The 19,435-nt window shown below is 35.1% G+C and overlaps 1 protein-coding gene across 5 annotated transcripts in view; it reads right to left on the reverse strand.

Annotated features, from left to right (window-relative positions):
- Positions 1-19,435, reverse strand: part of LOC143253572 (golgin subfamily A member 7-like) — a 44,723-nt gene that overhangs the window by 3,664 nt on the left and 21,624 nt on the right. The window contains exons 6-8 of one of the 5 annotated variants that reach the window (XR_013029703.1): positions 4,223-4,309; positions 3,087-3,174; positions 52-1,624 (exon numbers count right to left, since the gene is read on the reverse strand). The gene's annotated coding sequence lies outside the window, so the exon portion shown is untranslated. Of the gene's footprint in view, positions 1-51; positions 1,625-3,086; positions 3,175-4,222; positions 4,310-13,940; positions 14,186-19,435 lie in introns of those variants that run through there. The other 4 variants (XR_013029704.1, XR_013029702.1, XR_013029706.1 and 1 more) reach the window with 4 other exon arrangements.

The raw sequence follows: 19,435 nt of genomic DNA on the forward strand, positions 1-19,435 counted from the left end.
TTACTTACTTTGTACTACAACATATTCTTACATCTAGGTTTCATTATGTGAAGTCTTAGTTTTTGTTGTTAGTAGATTTCTTTGTGCATGTCAAGTAATCACAGGAACATTAGAACACCTCTCCTCCCATAGTTGCTTTATGTGTGCATATTAGTGAATTCTTAACTGAGTCTGGTAAAAGTTAGTTGTTTATTTTCACAATCTGTACAGTTAACTGATAGTTTGGAATCAAGACTAAGTTAATGTTCTGTACATAAACATATTTCAGCTAGCACTCGTGATAATAGATTCTGTTGTTGGGTGTAATGTTTTGTTTTTGCCATCTATGATTGAAAGTGAGGAAACATCATGGGTTTGTTTTCCTGTGTACATACTAAACTTTGCATGTAACTTAATGTTAAATATAATCTGTGAATGATTTATATAAAGCTCTATTTAAAATAACAGTGGTACCTAATATGTAAAAATAACTATAGGACTTATACATTCCTTGGAAAGTTTATGTTCCTTATAAACAACTCTGGCTCATTTTGACACATCCATTAGTTACCCTTAGTTATTTGAATTTATATGTTTATTCAATACAACACAATGCAATCTATATTGAAATTATTAAAGCAATACATACAAACTATAATGGTTGGTAATCGAAAATACTTTATTACCACACAGACTTGAACCGAGACAGCAGTACCAACTATTTCAAGAATCTTTATTTTTGTTGGTGTTAAGTTACCACATGAACTGTAATGAAAGATGTACTTAAGGGTAAACAACTAATAACTTGAATTGAATAAAAATATTAAGATTTTAAATTTATCAGTGATTGAACATAAGTAGTTTATTCCATATACTGTCCATGTTTTAGATTCTAAATAAAACTATTCAACATATACATTTTTACCATAGTTAGCATATTGCTAAAATAATATTTTAGGTTTCCTTGTATATAATCATTGACTACTATCTGAAACAGATATTTTCTGACAATATTGGTAATTATATTGAACACATATTCTTAATATTTTCAATACTTAATGTTACTGAAGCATTCCCTTGGGTAGAGTAAATATTACCTCCTAATGAGAACAAAGCTGCTAAAATAAGGCAAATTCTGGACCATGTGTTTATGCTGAAATTGTATAAAATCAGACATTACAAAAAGTAGTTATAAAACATGTCTAATATGTCTGCATATATGTATGTAATGTAGAATTATTCATAAACATGACCTCTAATACATATACATTTTACAAGAGTGAATGATGTGTTTGAAAAATGTTGTCAGAGAACAAGGGTTTCAAAATGACTTTCTTCCAAGAGGACTGGGCCTGTCTTGGAATTTATTGTACTTACTTACAACCTTTGAATTGTGGGTTCAGATCTCATAACTAAACATGTTCCTTTTTCTGCCAGGGTACATTATAGTGTTATGGTCAATTCTACTATTATTTGATAAAGAATAGTTTAAAAGATGGTGGTGGGTGATTTTGACTTCCTGCCTTCTCTCTAGTCTATCAGTTTTCCACTGAGACAGTTGTAAGTAAGTCTAAAAACCTGCAGTGCCAAAGTCGATGGTTTAATTCTTAACAGTTGATGCAACAGATAGCCCAATGTGGCTTTGCTATAAAAAAAAATAGTATATCACTTCTAAATTGGAATTGCAAGTATCTTTGCATAAAATTCAATGGAAAAATATCTTGCAAGAGAAATAATACAATCTATATATATTAAAGCAGAAATAACAACATTCATTCTTGGTTCTACCTTTACTGCAATGACCAGGGAAGAAAACTCTACAGTAATAGGAAAATTGAAAAGTAGTAGATAACCAGCAGTATAGGTCAATACCCATAAACCCTGGTCAGAAAGCCATGTGAAGAATTCAGAGAGAACAGAAGGGGAGAAAGAATTAAGCAGTGGCTATTGACAGAAAAGATGTCATTTCCACTGATGTATGAAGAAAGAGAAAAGATGACCAGAATTGGAAATAGAACCTAAAACATCTTGTAAAGGACCAGACAGTTCCCATGGGTGAAGACAGAGTGAGGCTTTAGAAGAAGAGAAAACTGTACAAGACTCAACAGAGGGAACCATATTTGAGCCATCCACATAGGGTGCCAAAACAGGGCCAGACAAGGAGTATCCTGAATGGGAGAGAGAACATAAGGGAGAAAATTAATGGAATTAAGCATAGTGAAAGAGATTGGACCAGTTCTGGTTGATTGCATCCATTATCCAGTGGATGCAGAACAAAATACCAGAAAAGGAGAATATTGGTATCTGTGCAAGTGAGAAAGAACGGTTCCCACTAGAAAACCTGAAGATCAAGAGAACAATCCATGGGAAAAATCTTTTTGGGCCTTGAGAGGTAAAGTTAGAGTAAGTTGTATATATAACTGAGCTCATTCTTGAGAATGTCTTTAATGTTAAAATATCAGTTCTATCGATCATACAAACTCCAGGTTGAACCTTAAAAGCATTATTTCATCGCTGAGACATTATACTATCACTAAATATTTTACTTATTTTCTTTTGAGGAATAGGTTGATGAAATTTACATCTTACCTATTATTAAAAAATAACACTTAAGTAGATATAACAGTTATATAAGATGTGATACCGAAGAAATACCTTGAGTCACTATATATTTTGGAAGTATACTATTAACCTACAATAAGTAGATTTTGATAAAATTTGTAACCCCAAGAGGAAGGCTCCAGTTCATGTTTGAATGTGTATTGTATGAGTGGTATATTGAAACGTTTTTGTTTCTTTACTAACTCAATATCTGTATAGGAAATTCATGGTGGTTTTGTTTTTTGAATTTCACACAAAGCTACGTGTGGGCTATCTGCACTAGCCATAGATTTGCATATATGGCCAAAAGAATTAATTCTTGTGTATTATTTAGGTAGATGAGGTATCCAACTATGAAAGAAATAAAAATCTGGACCATTCTGTCCTCCAGTTTACCACTTTGTACCGAGTTATGATTGTTTCAACTCTCGTTACTGATCTTCAAGAATGTGCAAGATTTATATATTTATTAATAAAATACACGCATGATGTCATATTTCTCTTACCTAGCTCCCCGCTAGTACAGCAGTAAGTCTTCGGATTTACAAAGCTACAATCAGGGGTTCGATTGGGCTCAGCATTAGCCCGATGTGCCTTTGTTATAAGAAAATATAAACACAAACACTCTTACTTAGATATTGTCTTTGGATCAGGTTTGGTTTAAATATCTGTAATACTTTTAAATTATCTTCTCTGCATCATTTTATTTTGAGTTATTTTCAAAATGATAAATTGTTATAAAAAGAGCTACTGTATACAGCCCACGTTACTCGAGAATTTAAAGATTTTTATCATTGGGTGAAAATAATCGTTAAAATTTACTCCGTAACTACAGTTAGATGTTTATAAATAAAGATGATATAAATTGTATAGATGACGAAACTTACTGTTGAGAATAACCTTAATATAAAAATTTAATTTCTACCGTTCGTACAAACGACAGGTCGAAATGAAATGTGCATGTCAAGTACTCGGACATTAAACCATTGTTAAATCTCAGACGAGTTTTCCACAATGCAATGCGCAATGAACGTTACACGCTCGAAAAACTCGAGTTAATGTTGATAAAAGGTTAACAACGCAAAGAGAAGGCTTCATTAACTGCTACAGTATAAAGTAATTGTAGGATTAAACATTTTTCACGCCAATAATAACCCATTATTTATATTGAGTATTTCAGAAAAGACGTTCAAAGCTGTACTAATTTGTCTTGTGTGTTATTTATGGAGATAATCTGTCCAACTTTCTAAGAAAAAACATATTGATCAATCTTTCATCATTTCTACCATTCTTTCACAGCGTATCAGTTAATTTTTTCAAAAGTTTAAAAATGCACAATGAAAGCCTCAAAATGTTACAGTGTATAGGAATTGTTTGCTTAAATGTTTTATAAGCCTGTAATAACCCATTATTTCTGGTGAGTATTATTCAGAATATGCGTATAAGGCTGTACTAATTAATTCTTGTGTATCATTTAGGGAGATAAACAGTCCAACTTCATAAAAAAAAACAACTAAAAATAAAACGTGTAGACCAACCTGTCATCTATTCCACCATTCTTTCACAGCGTTTTGTGTCTTTTAGTAATTTTGGGCTCTCACTATTGATGTCAGGTAATATTAATTATTAGATATATATTTACCTATATTGCCTCCCGCTGGTACAGCAATACGTCTATGGATTTACAACGCTAAAATCACAGCTCAGCAGATAGCCCGATGTGGCTTTACTATAAGAAAAAACACATTTACCTATATTAAAATATACATAGTGTCATATTCTTTTCTCTAGAAGTTGTTTTTTTTTTGGAATCAGATTTTCAATAAATACCTGTAATTCTTTCAAACTTTCTTACCTGAACCATTCGATCATGAGTTGGTTATAAGATAGTTTAAAGGCCAGTTTATTGACGAATTGAAGACCTTTCAATATTTGAGATAATGAATCAACTTGGAGGATATATATACACGTTTATGTATATTAAAATATACACACAGTCATATATCTCTTCCCTTAAATGTTCTTATAATTAGTTTTTGTTTAAAAACCTGTCATTGTTTTAAATTTTCTATTCTGTATGACTGTCGGATGTTCCATGGTTCGCTTTCTTTTACCTATCGCAAGGCCCCCAAGAAAACACACTCCACAATGTAGTGGTGTTGCACGTGGAAGAGCAATATCTCATTAATCAATTAGAGTAACTACGAGTTCGTTGTTAGTTAAGATGTTTGTCTTTCCCTTAGGGATGCTTAGTGCAGGTTCCCTCAGCTCGCATTGCCTGTAAATCAGTATACACCATTAATCAAACTTTGTAAAAGGTAAAAGACAAGGCTAAATTTGTGATAATTATGTCAATGTACTTTTTATTACTTCTAAGAATTTACTTTTCATTTTTTTTAGTTTAACTATTGATCACTGTATGTCAGTATAATCTACCTAAAGTTCGAAGAAACAATATAATCTGAGAAATATAAATTAAATGAATAAAATAGAGAGTCATTATTATGCATCACTCGTAACGTAACATTAAAATCTATGCAAAGTTTATGACTGATTTTTAGTTTAATATTAAGGGTTAATGGTTTTTCATTTTAATATCCTTTATTTGAAAAACAATTTTCTTAATTTAACTTTTGTACACTACCACAAGTTTACTAAAGTTCGATGTTAACAAACAAATATAATAAATACTGTATTTGTTATTTTAAATATTAAAGATTTTGTAACAACTTATTCTAATATTATTTATTTCTTTTAATACATCATCTTAAACTTTCATGAATTGTCTGCGGTATAATGTACGTTAGTTTGTCTTGCACTTTCATAAATTGTCTGGCAGTATAGTGTGTGTTAAGTCCAACGATAAAAAACAAATAAATACACAACAAACGAAACAGTAGTTAAATAAATTAAGATAGTCTAGACGAAAGGTTTATGTTAATTTTTCAATATGACGTTTGTTTGAATATTACAGGTTTACGTGTTACTCTACTTCTATTTTAATGTCTTACATTTAAAAAATTATTTTTATTAAGTTTTACTTTTGGAAACTGCTAGACAGTACCATTAAAAAATAAATGTAATAACTACAGAGTAAAAGAAGTTGGACATGAATAACATGCAGATAGATTAAAGTGTTTCTTTCTATGTGAAGTTATCGATGATAGTGCCTTGCAAACTCATGAGATTTTCACTGAAGGAAAACAAATTTTTTTAAGTTTGTTTTTTATTTGAAACTTACTCAGTTTTTGTAATTTCTTATTAATTAAATCTGAAACAATATTTTTCTGGACATTTCAATGGTTTTATTTATTGATCAGTTATAAAATTACTGCCGTTATAAAAATATTACCTAGTTATGACTGGTGATGATCGGTATGGTAGTTTCAGAGATCCAAGTTCTGGACGTATACATGGCAAACTCCATTATAATAAACCGTGAGGGCGTTATAATGCGACAGACAATCCCAATATTCGTTAGTAATAGCCAAGAGTTGGCGGTGAGTGGTGATGACTAGCTGCCTTCCCTCTAGTCTTACACTGCTATATTAGGGAATGCTAGCGCAGATAGCCCTCAAGTAGCTTTGTGCGAAATTCAAAACAAACCAAACCTAATTAAAAAGCTTTTTTTTTTAAGTTTAACTTTTTGACACTACATGGCAGTGTATAATACCTGAAGATCTCTGGAAACAAACAAATGAAATCAATATAAATTAAACGAAATTGCAAATTAATAAGAAAGAAAAAGTGATGTTTCTACAATAAACCTAACATTACCATTCAATTTTTACTATTTTCTCAGCATGTTTTTATTTCAAGTAGTAAAAATACATTTTTTAAACACTGTTTAATGTATATACTTAAACTTCCGGATGCTTCATGGCACCATAGCTTTCGTGTGATTAGAACAAACAAAAGTGGAAAATGAACAACAAGCAAAATGAATATATTTATAAACTAAGTTTATTTACTGCTTTCGTTATTTTAGCAATTAACAGTATTCTTTTTTTATTACTCTTTTATTATCCTTTCTTTTCTTGAATGTAACTTTTGGACACTAGACGGTACTATAATCTACCAGTATGAATATAAATTACGTACAAATACTATTTGTAATGAGGAGATTCTGCGCTTGGAGAGGGTAGAGACAGGTTATACCTCTGAAAGGCTCTTGAATTCTACGTGCTATACAACTTATATTTCGTTTTATATTCTTCGAGTTCCTACTATTCACTTCGAGTTTCACTCTAGTAGATACAGAGACAAAGACCTTATTACCTTAAGAAGTAGCCTGAGACAGCGAGTTCAATTTCGTTAAACAGCGATGCGTCATGCCGGCCGGGAAGTCGGAGCGGTCAGACACCGTGGAGAAACGCTATAGCGTCAGATATAGAGGGAACAAGTCCGTGCACAACAGGGACAAAAAGTAAGTCTAGTGACGGTGGCCAAATAGTAAATGAAAATGTAAAATTAAAATCACTAATGTTTATAGCTGAAAAAGAATTAAAAGCCAAGTTAACGCCTACTAAAGATAATACTGTTAGGACTAGAAAAAAAAAAGAAAACTAGTTAAGGATATTATACTTTCAACATCTGAAGATAGTGTAGCTAAGCCTACGGAAATAGATAATAATAAGCCAACAACTAGCAGTTTAAGTAACCCAAACCCCACCCTGGATATTCCACAACACTCAAATTCAGAACAAGAAGAAGTTCTTTCTGACGACGACGGCTTCACGCTTGTGCAGACTCGTAGTCAGAAAAAACAACTCAAACAAAAGACAACCAACACTGAAACACGTACACAACCCGCACCGAAATTACCGAAACACGCCATTATAATCCAAGGAGTCCCTGGTAGTTTCAACCAACCACAACTGGCAAAAGAAATATACAGGTGCAAACCTATGACAACTATTATTAACATTAAGCGTCTGCCTAGAGGCGGTGTTCTAGTTCAAGGAAAGGAACCCGCTGATTTGAACAGCCTATTGAAAGCTTGGTCTTCAGACGCGTTTAAAACAGGAAATATTACAATTCACTTACTTACCTGGAGCTAAACCGACACCTAAATCATTTGTGATACGGGGTGTACATAATTCAATAGACACAGAAGACATAAAGGAAGCGTTAAGTACACTAAACATAAAACATATTTCAGTAGACCGAATAATTTCAAACATCACCAAAAAAACCCACTAACTTAATCAAAGTAGTCACAGATAACAGCCAGGACATTACACAGTTCATTAATAATGGTATCACTATGTGGTACCAAAGGTACACGGTTGAACAAACAAAAACACCAGCAGTGGTTGTCGCACAGTGTGGACAAAGAGGAACCACAACGTTCCTGAACACCCCGGTTGGGGAGAGAACTCTTGTGATTTCTCTCTCTCTAAACTGAACCCCTGCCACGTTAGTTTAGTTCACACAGTGTTACCAATGCCAAAGGTTTGGACATGTAGCAGCAGCATGCCAAGCAAATGCGCGTTGTGTGGGCTGTGGGGAGAATCACCACATTTCACAATGCACTAAACAAAACCCCAAACCAAAATGCTGCAATTGTGGGGAGGAACATACGGCTAACTATAAAGGATGCCTTAAATATAAATCCATTAAAACACTTGTATGAAATTAAAAATCCCAACACGAACAAGCCGCCACCACCACGTACAATTAACGAACCCACACCTACCACTCCAGCACCACAAAGCACAACTACACAAACAAACACTTATGTATGCTGCAGTGGTTAAAACTTCATCATTCCGAAATGAAACCACATTGACATCTGCCATAACTTCCACCTTCTCGGAAATAATGGCAGAATATACAAACACCAACAGTCTCACAGACATAATAGTTAAAATCATATTGAAAAACATACACAAATTCCTGCCGCAAATTTTAACCTCCATCATAAACTCCACTAAACATGGATAACTTTACAGTTCTACACATCAATATTCAGGGTGCTCTTGCTTCCAAGAAACATGAGATTGAAGATACAACAAGCTCCATAAAACCAGATGTTATTATAATTAGTGAAACTCTCCTCTACAACTACCATCGATTCAAATTAAACGGCTACTCCATTATTAGGCATGACAGGAAGGATAATAGAGATCCAAACAGAGGCATTTTATTATTGTATAGGACTGAACTTATAGTTCAGGAACTTAGTATCCCTTCCAGTAACAATCTATAGTCATCAATATAAAAACGCAAAATCATACTGACGTTGCTGTGGCGGGCATCTACTGCTCGCCTAGTACAGTGTCAGATGCAAATCTTTTGCATTTATTGTATAATAGCAATCCTAATCTTATTATTACCGGCGACCTAAACAGTAAACATATAGCATTCAACTGTCGTAGTACAAACGCAAACGGCAATATACTTTATCAATTTTTGGATGAATCTAACATGACTTTATTAAACGATGCAACACCGACACATATCTCATACGCACACGGCACCAGTGAAATACTGGACCTATGCCTGTGTTCGTCTAATATGAGTCGCAAATTCGTAAACTTTCATGTTGGTCACGATTTGGACAGTGACCACCTCCCAGTTTGGTGTATGTTCAATCTCACCCCCCACTTAAACAAAATTAAAGTTAAAGACCAACTGAATTATAACAAAGCTAATTGGCCAGTTTTTCAAACTATCTTAAATCAAACCTTACCTTCTGAAGTACTACATATTGCCGCGGACGCATCAGATATAGATGCATACTGTCATATCATCTCTGAGTGTCTAAAACATGCAGCCAACAGTTCTATACCGAAACAAAAACACTTCACAACAACTCATTCATGGCAACCACATAAAGACATAATACACTTAATAAAAGACAGACGTATACTCCGCAGACAGTACATACAAAATCGCAACCCCAACCCCACACTTAAAATACAGATCAACACTGTAAGGAATAAGATACGACATTTAATCAGACAACAAAAACAAGAAAACTGGGACACCTTCTGTTCCGAACTAAATCACAAAACTGATCCAAAACAATTCTGGACGCACTTAAAAAGATTTACGAATACAGGAACAACAAACACAGTATATCCACCACTTGAACTGGATGGAGAAACAGCGTACACTAACATAGAAAAAGCTGAGATATTTAAAAAACACCTAAAAAACACGTTCAAAACACATCATGAACCAGACATGAACAGATACTTCTATAATACAGTCAATAACTTTACTGATCACAACAAAAGCATTTACACACCTATATTTCCAGTCAACACTATTATACACCAAGAGAAAACAAAAGACTGGAGCACTCATCAACTAATTAAACATATCACTGTAACAGAAATCGTAACTGCTATTAACAACACAAAAAAACAAAGCCCCTGGTGAAGGTGGTATTCAAGCTATCCTCCTAAAACATGGCACTCAGAGATTATATGAACACCTAACAGCCTTATTTAATTTATCATTTTCAGCTGGATATATCCCCGTTTCTTGGAAGGAAGCAATAATATTAATGTTCCAGAAAGAAGGAAAACCAGCGAATAAACCAAACAACTACCGCCCAATTAGCTTAACCAGTTGTCTTGGCAAAATACTAGAGAGGATAATTAGTAATCGTCTCTCAGTATACTTAGAAGAAAATTCAAAATTACCAGAAATTCAAAACGGATTTCGAAAATATCGCCAAACTTCAGAACACCTGATTCGACTTACAGAATCAATTACTGATAACTTTAACAAAAACGAATGGACTGTAGCCTGCTTTCTCGATATTGAGAAAGCTTTTGACACAGTGTGGCATAATGGTTTGCGTCATAGGTTACATGAAATGGCTTTACCCCAGGAAACTATTCTCTGGCTGTCCAACTTTCTGGAAAACAGAATGTGCAAAGTAAATGTGAATGGGGCCCACTCAGTGTCCTTTTTACCCGAAGCAGGAGTCCTGCAGGGAGGGGCTGTTAGCCCTATATTATTTATCATGTATGTGAGTAATATGCCTCTGTCGGACCTAAATTTAGGTTTTGCATCACAGTTCGCTGACAATGTAGCGGTCTGGAAAAGTGCCCCCACTCCGTCAATAGCAGCAACGAACCTACAACCAGTTCTAAATAACATCGAAGAATACTGCCAGAAATACAGAATCAAAATCAATATTCCGAAAACCCAAGTGATATTATTCAGCAGACTGAATAAGCTGAAAAAAAGATCCACCAAAGCTCTACATGAATGGATCACTTTTACGAACTGCTACTTCTGCTAAATTTCTAGGTCTAACATACGATTCAAAATTAACGTGGTTACCGCATACTAAAAATATAATGAAACGAATCTGGAAAAGAGCAAACTATGCAAGAAGTCTTTCAGGTAAAAACCAAGGAACATCTCCAGGTAATATGCTTAAAATCTACAAAACGTACATTAGACCCGTAATAGAATATGCATCACCTGCCTGGATTAACATAGCACCCACACATTTACAGAAACTTCAACGAATACAAAATTCAGTTCTAACTTCGGCATATTAAGTACCACGAAGCACTTCATCCACAAGTATGCAAACATAGACACAATATCTGAAAGATTCTTGCATAATTCTCTAAATTTTTCAATAAGAATTGGCATAAGAATAACTTAATGTGTGATCTCGACAGATACCACGTACATGATGTAAATAGTCCTAAATACCTCTCCCCTTTTAACATGTATTTAAGGAATGTTGCACAAGCTGGCCACCTTGCACTAGACACTTAATCTTTTTTATTATTGAATTATTATTCAACTATTGAATAATAATAATTATTGTTTACTTATTATTTATTATTTTTGTTTTATTTATTTTTTATTATTATAATTATTCTATTGTTACTACAAGTAGTAGTAGCATTTTCTCGATGGAGAAAAACAACATAAGAAAAAGGAGAAAAATAAAAAAAAACATATATGAAAAATACAAAAAATAATGAAAAAACATGAAGAAAAAAATACAAGAGAAATAATTAAAGGGGGAAAAAAAACTTATCTTGTGCGTCCATGCATGGACTGTGCCCTGAAATGGGCCTGAGTACGATGTTATACTTTTACTCTGGCTCAAAGCTATATATATAAAAAAAAAATCCCTAACGACAGACGCTATCAACGTTTGGGAGGGAGGAAGAGGTCTAATGTACCTGACCCTCCTGGGTGTTTAACATAAATACCCACACAGTGAAACTATTTGTAATGACATCAAATATTTTTTAATAATAAAATACTCCAATAAACTTTTAATAACATATTTGATCTATATATACTAAAAAAAAAAAAAACCAGTTATAAGAAATAATCCATGTATCAATGTTTGAAAATTACAATGTTAGGGTTAGGATGCGTTTTTTAATGGTTTAATACAATTGTGTAATTTATAATGAAATAAACTGCTTTTGTAGCAACAGAAACTGTGATAAATTCATTATTTTGACAACCCTTTGAAGGTCATTGCTTTGAACAGATTACTTAATTAGCCATACCTTTTTATTAAATATATAAATGTATTCCTTATTACACAGGTGTGACCAGTAGTTAATATTAAAATTGTTCTTACGTTTTGTATACAGTTTTGGTTTAAACATACAAACATGTTTAAAGATGTTTACTTTCTAAACAATCTTCTGTTAAATTACAGTATTTTAGAGTTTTCATTGATTTATATCAGGGGTGTGCAACATTTTTCGTCGGTGGGCCATATAACCAACTTCATCAATCAAGCGGGGCCACTTAAAAAACAAGCTTATTCGTGTACATGCACAATAAATTAAAAAAAATTCTCAAAATGCAAGCAATAATATTTTATATTTTTGCATGAGTGATCATTTTAGTGCGACACTTGAAATTTAGAGTCCTTGCAGAGCTTGTCAATATCAGCTTTGACAGAAGTGGTTGCCACTCTTAACTGACTGGTCAAATGTTCATCAGTCAGCTGACTTCTACATTTGGTTTTGATGAGCTTCATTTTGGAGAAAAATTGCTCACAGCAGTAGGTGCTACCAAAAAAGGGAGGCAATTCTTTGTGCATGACGGGACAAATTGGGAAACTTTTCACGTACACAGAGTTTGTAAAAGTCTAGCAAACTGTTTTCAGAGAATTTCCTTTTAGTGTCCATGTCAGCCTGCAGTTCAATGAGTTCCATTTGGCAATCATCAGGACTGTCTTCCACTGCCAAATCAAAAGGTTGAGCGAACAATTTCAATCTAATTTCAGTTTGTCTGAAATCTGGAAATCTGTTTGCAAACTCATCACGCAGCTTTTGTACACTGGTTCCATATTTGGTGCAATCCAGATTAGGAAATTCCAGTTTCCTGGTTGCAAGACATGTAAAATGGGTCAATATGGCTCTTCTCAACTGAACCTGGAAAAGTTCCAATTTCTTCTCAAAAGCACAAATATGCTCAAACAACTTATTCACAAGTTGACTTTTCCCTTGTAGTTTTAAGTTTAAATCAGACAGATGCTGTGTAATGTCTGTGAGGAATGCTAAGTCATTCAGCCAGTTCTCATTGCTCAAGAAGTCCACATTCTGACGTTTGCTCTCCATGAAGAACTTAATCTCCTCTCGCAGATTCCAGAATCTCTTCAAAGTAGCAGCTCTACTAAGCCAACGTACAGCAGAGAAGTACAAAACATCTGAATACTCACTGTCCAGCTCATCTAAAAAAGTTTTAAATTGTCGATGATTTAATCCTCGTGTTCGAATATAATTTACGCATTGGACGACATTTTTCATGACTTCTGCAAAATCCAGAACTTTGGTGCACAAGCTCTCTTGGTGAATAATGCAATGGCTTACAACTACGTCTTGTGCTCCAATTGCAGTTAGAAATTTCTTGGTGAATCCATTTGTCCTACCTGTCATGGAAGGAGCACCATCTGTTGTAACACCACATAATTTATAAGGATTCAGTTCAAACATTTCTACAACCTTAAGCACTTGTTCACAAATATCCTGTCCTGTGGTTGTGGAGGAAAGGCTTGCCATATCTAAAAACTCTTCGAAAACATCAAAGCCTGCAGTAACAGCTCTGATGAAAATGACAAGTTGGGATGTGTCATTGATATCAGTGCTTTCATCCAAAGCCAGACTGAAAGCTTCACACGAATTCAATCTCTCTTTCAAAGTTTCTTTGATGTCCTCTGAAAGATCTTTTGTCCTGCGTGAGACAGTAAAGCGGGAAAGGCTAGTTTGCTCCACCAAATATTTTTTCTCATCACTGAAAGGCTTTCCCTTTTCTGCCATACATTCACAAAGCTTAAAACTCAGTTTTGTCACCAGTTCTGAATTTTTTTTGAAAGTGGTAAAACACCTTGTTGCTTTTCAATGGATGTTTTAAATGTTCAATTTTGTCCTTTCGTGCCTGACCAACAATTTCATCAAACTGGGAGGAGTGCTTAGTTGCGTAATTTCGCTTAATATTGTACTCTTTCATGACTGCAATTGTAGTTTGACAGACGAGGCAGACAACACCTTGATTATGTGGGACAACAAGATATTTTGTGCACCATTCACTGTTGAATAACCTTCCCTCATCATCAATTTTTCGTTTCTTAACTGCTGACATTTTACTAGCCCTGAAATCAAAACAAAAATTATTCTCACGAAAATAGCAAAGTAGAAAAAACATAGAATTTATTTACACATGGAACCTCTTATGGACAGAAACACATGTTTCTAAATTGGCATCCCGATCATAGCCTTCTGGTACTTAAATTAATTGAGAATAGCAAAATACAGTGTGACCTCGCCTATTCGCGGTTCGCCATTCGCGGCCCCGCATATTCGCGGGTTATGCGCGAACTGCGTTTTTGTAGGTCACAGAGACTGAAAGGGCTTTTCGAGGAGATTTCTGTTGTATTTACTCAATCAAGCCGTTTTATCAATTGTCGTCTTCACCAAACAAGATTGACTGCTATTGGCTGACTGCCTCAGCTTCCCCAACAACGCAAACGGCAAAGCACAGCCCGGTAACGCACGGTACAATTTAGTGAAATACATAACAGTATGCAATATTGCTACATTATTACTGCATCAATGAGTATAAGTATCATTAGTGTTTGGGAAGCATTTCATATAGTATATAATCGCATACATATACGTTTTAAAACTGCGTCCAATATTCGCGGTTTTCGCTATTCGCGGAGGGTAAAGAACGTAACCCCGCGAATAACGAGGTCACACTGTACATAGAATCAGATGCATCTGAAAGTAAAAATTTTAATAAATTCAGTAAAGTCACAACAATATGCTAAATAATAATCAATTTACATTCAATCTCTTGTAGTAACTGTAAAAGGTAATAAAATTTTCACCAATAATGAATGACGGACAGCAGAGGTTAGGGAAAATTGTCGCCAGCGGGCGAAGGCGAGGTTCAGGACATGACGTTGAGTCGTAGACAATAGTGCTAGTGCACGTCACCTATTCATGCCCTAAGGAGGCCGACCAATCGAATTCGGCCTGCTCCTCTCTAGCAAAGATAATTTTAGAAGTTTGTCGAGTCGAAGCCTGGGAATCCCGTAGGATCGATGCTTTTAAAAATATTCCATTTGCGTTGGATTACAGATCAGGCCACATGGTTAGATTACAACAACTAGGGCCACACTAAATGGCTTGGCGGGCCGGGTTGTGGCCCGCGGGCCGCCTGTTGCACACCCCTGATTTATATGAAATAGACCTGAAGAAAAACTTCATTTGGTTTAATATTCCTAAGGTCATACCTATATGGATATTTAAGCACTAAAACATTTCTCGTATGTTCCTAATGCATATTAGATAAAAAGTACTAATAGTAGTAATTATATAACTTTATCAAATAAGAGAATAGCTCAAGAAAGTTTTACCAACACCTTCAATCTACTTAAACCACTGGAAGTTACAAATATCACAATTAATCAAAGTATAAATATCAGAAAATTAAAATGCATTTCATACAAGGCCCCAACGGCTCGCAACCTGAAGGTGAATCCCCGCTCCAACAAACACGGTCTCCGTTACAGTCGTGGAGGCATTATAATGTCACTGTTAATTCTATTCATTGGTAGAAAGTAGATAAAGTGTTAGAAATAGGTGGTGCTGATTAGCTGTCTTCGCTCTAGACTTTGCTGCTAAAATTAAGGCTAGATCACACAGCCCTCATGGAGCATTGCGAAAAATTCAAAACAAATTTAATACAAGCAATTTGGGAAGTGTCACATGTACTGCTGATAATGCTTTCTAGTGCAACAGAGAACTAAACACAAGAAAATTAAATAGATAATAATGTGAAATATATGATCCCATATTTCTATTACTAGAATCCAATATTATCTTAGTTAAATTGTTTATCACTTTTAGAAACTTGCAATGTTACAGTGGAAAAGATTTGGATTTCACTAACTTGTACTGAAAAAACATTTATCTGCTAAGATTAACAAGTGTTTTTAGCTCCTAGTGGTGACTCCTAGTGCCACATAGTCTGGGCTTTTTTTTTATTTTTTTATAACAACTAAAACAATTATTACTTTTATATTTAACCGCTTATTTACTTCTCACAACAACAACGATACACAAATAGTATAATGATTTTTGAAGTCTAGAATTATGTTTTCACAAAAACAGTTTAGTCCCTTATCTAACACGTTCTATAGTATAGAATCTATACTCAATGGTAAATACAAACAAACAAGAGTACACAAAAACATCTAAAGTACCAGTTATAAGTGAAAACTAAATGAAAATTAGACAAACAGTACACATGTATAACAACACTGTATAAATTTAATAAATGGAAACTTGGTTAACTATACTAGGAGTGTAGAAATATAGTTAGTAACTAAACACATTGCACACGTGAATATCAAAAACCACTTAAACAAAAACTGTCGTTTATACATCTGAAAAGTTTTTATTTAATAAGATAAACTAAAAACTGTGTTTTTCATATCTGATATATGTTATAGTTCATAAAAACCTAGAAAGCAGGCATACTGACTGGAAACTGTAGTTTTAGTTGAAAAGACAAAGTGAAAACCAGATAGAGTAACTTAAAACTGTGGCTTACATATCTGATAAAGCTTTAGTTGAAAAAACAAACCAAAAACCAGATATAGTGGCATAAAACTGGGGCTAAAATATCTGATAGTTTTAGTTGATAAAACAAACCAAAAACGACGTAGAAAAACATAAAACTGGGGCTTATATATCTGATAAAATTTTAGTTGATAAAATAAACTAGAAACCAGATAGAGAAACTTAAAATGGTGGTTTATATACCGCTAAAAAAATAAAGGAACAAGTGCATATTTCAGAATACAGTCATGTGAAACAGTTAGGACACCCTATGAAATCCTGTGTATTTTCGTAACATTTTTGGATATATAGATATTTAATCTCAATTTCAACAATACTGAGATTATAGAAATATAAATAATTAAAACTGAAGAAAAGACTTTTAAAGATCTTCTGTAAATGTAATTCTACAAAAATGCATATTGTAACTGAGAAAAAAGTTAGGACACCCTACCCCCTAATAGCTAGTGTTACCCCCCCTTGGCTGAAATAACTGTAGTGAGATGCTTCTTGTAGCCATCTACCAGTCTCTGATATTGGTCTGAAGAAAGTTTGCCCCACTCCTCAATGCAGAATTCTGTCAGCTGTGAGATGTTTGAGGAGTTTCTTGCATGTACAGCCCATTTTAAGTCACCCCACAGCATCTCAATAGGATTAAGATCTGGGCTTTGACTCGGCCATTCCAGGACTCTCCATTTCTTAGTTTTCAGCCAGTCCTTGGTGGATTTACTGGTATGTTTTGGGTCATTGTCTTATTGCAGGGTCCAGTTCCACTTCAGCTTTAATTTGTGTACAGATGGTCTCACATGATCCTCAAGCACCCTCTGATACACAGTAGAATTCATGGTGGATTCTATGATTGTGAGCTGTCCAGGTCCTGCTGCAGCAAAGCAGCCCCAAACCATGACACTTCCACCTCCATGCTTCACAGTTGGTATGAGGTTCTTTTCCTGGAATGCTGTATTTGGTTTATGCCAAACATGGCCTCTGTTCTGGTGTCCAAATAATTCAATTTTGGACTCATCTGTCCAAAGAACATTATTCCAGAAGTCCTGGTCTTTGTCTACATTCTCTCTGGCAAACTTCAGTCTGGCCTTGATGTTTCTCTTAGAGAGCAAAGGTTTCCTCCTTGCACACCTCCCATGCAAGTTAAACTTGTGCAGTCTCTTTCTGATTGTAGAGGCATGCACTTTCACATCAACAGTAGCCAGAGCCTGCTGTAGGTCCCATGATGATGTGTTAGGGTGTTTGGAGACCTCTTTTTAGCATCTTGCAGTCTGCTCTCGGGGTGAACTTGCTTGGACGACCAGACCTGGGCATGTTGACAGTTGTTTTGAAAGCCCTGCACTTGTTGACGATTTTCCGGACAGTGGAATGGCTGATTTCAAAATCTTTTGGGATCTTTTTAAATCCCTTACCAGACACATAAGCTGCTATAATTTTCTTTCTGAAGGTCTCAGACAGCTCTTTTGCTTTCACCATGGTGCTCACTCTCACTTCAACAGTCAGGAGCACACCAAACTCAATCTGAGGTTTAAATTGGGCAAGCCTCATTCACAATGCTGAGTAACGATCTTCTAATCATGTGCACCTGGTGTGAGTTGAGCCATTTTAAGTGGGAATAAATGTGGTGTCCTAACTTTTTCCTCAGTTAGAATATGCATTTTTGTAAAATTATATTTACAGAAGATCTTGAAAAGTCTTTTCTTCAGTTTTAATTGTTTAGTTATATTCCTATAATCTCTCAGTATTGTTAAAATTGAGATTAAATATCTATATATCCAAAAATGTTACAAAAATACACAGGCTTTCATAGGGTGTCCTAACTTTTTCACATGACTGTATTTTTATCATAACTAAATTTATGTATGAAAAATATATCCGTTCGTCTACAAGTGTATTTGTTAAGCTTGCAAGTGAAGTTTGAAGCAGCTCAAACGAAACTCACCTCACGCAATGAGAATACAACTCAAGGTACCCTATATAAGGCTGTTACGTAAAACTATGCATTCCTCATTAGTTCTCGAAACAAACCTCAACATGGATCTTTTGCAGCTCATTTTGTCAGTGTGTACCTTCATCTTGTGTACCCAAGCAGTCAGGTGCCATCTGACAGAGAACGAAGTGGCAAGGGTGCTCCAGATGCTGGAGGATGGCCAGACCCAAAGGAGGGTGGCACAGCACTTCGTCATGTCACCAAGCATCATCAATCAACTTTGGTGACACTACCAGGAGACGAACTCTTATGGCAGAAGACCAGGTCAAGGCCATCATTCCTTCACAACAGCCAGAGATGACTGCTGCATCGTGACTACCGCTCTATGGAACAGGTTAGCTACGGCTCAATCACTGTGAAATGACCTTCAGCATTCCACTGGAACCTGTGTGTCGACCCAAGCAGTTTGCAGTCATCTGCACGAAGGATGCTTTAGGGCCAGAAGACCTGCAAGATGAGTTATTCTGACAGCGCAACACCATGCAGCAAGGTTGGAGTTTGCTCGTCAGCACCTGGACTGGGAACTTTGTCAATGGACCTGCTCTTGTGATGATGGACATGAGAGAGTGTAGAGACGCCGAGGAGAGCGATTTTCTGCCTGTAACATTGAGCAAGTAAACGCTTATAGAGGAAGTTCTGTAATGATCTGGGTAGACATATGCTTGGATGGCTGCATGGACTTACTCACACTAGACAGGGGTACTCTGAACATACGACGGTACAGAGACGAAATTCTGTTTCTGGAACCCATTGTGAGGCCTGTTGCTGGTGCTGTCGG

The sequence above is a fragment of the Tachypleus tridentatus genome, chromosome 6, assembly GCF_004210375.1.
Source record: "Tachypleus tridentatus isolate NWPU-2018 chromosome 6, ASM421037v1, whole genome shotgun sequence".
Taxonomy (NCBI): domain Eukaryota; kingdom Metazoa; phylum Arthropoda; class Merostomata; order Xiphosura; family Limulidae; genus Tachypleus; species Tachypleus tridentatus.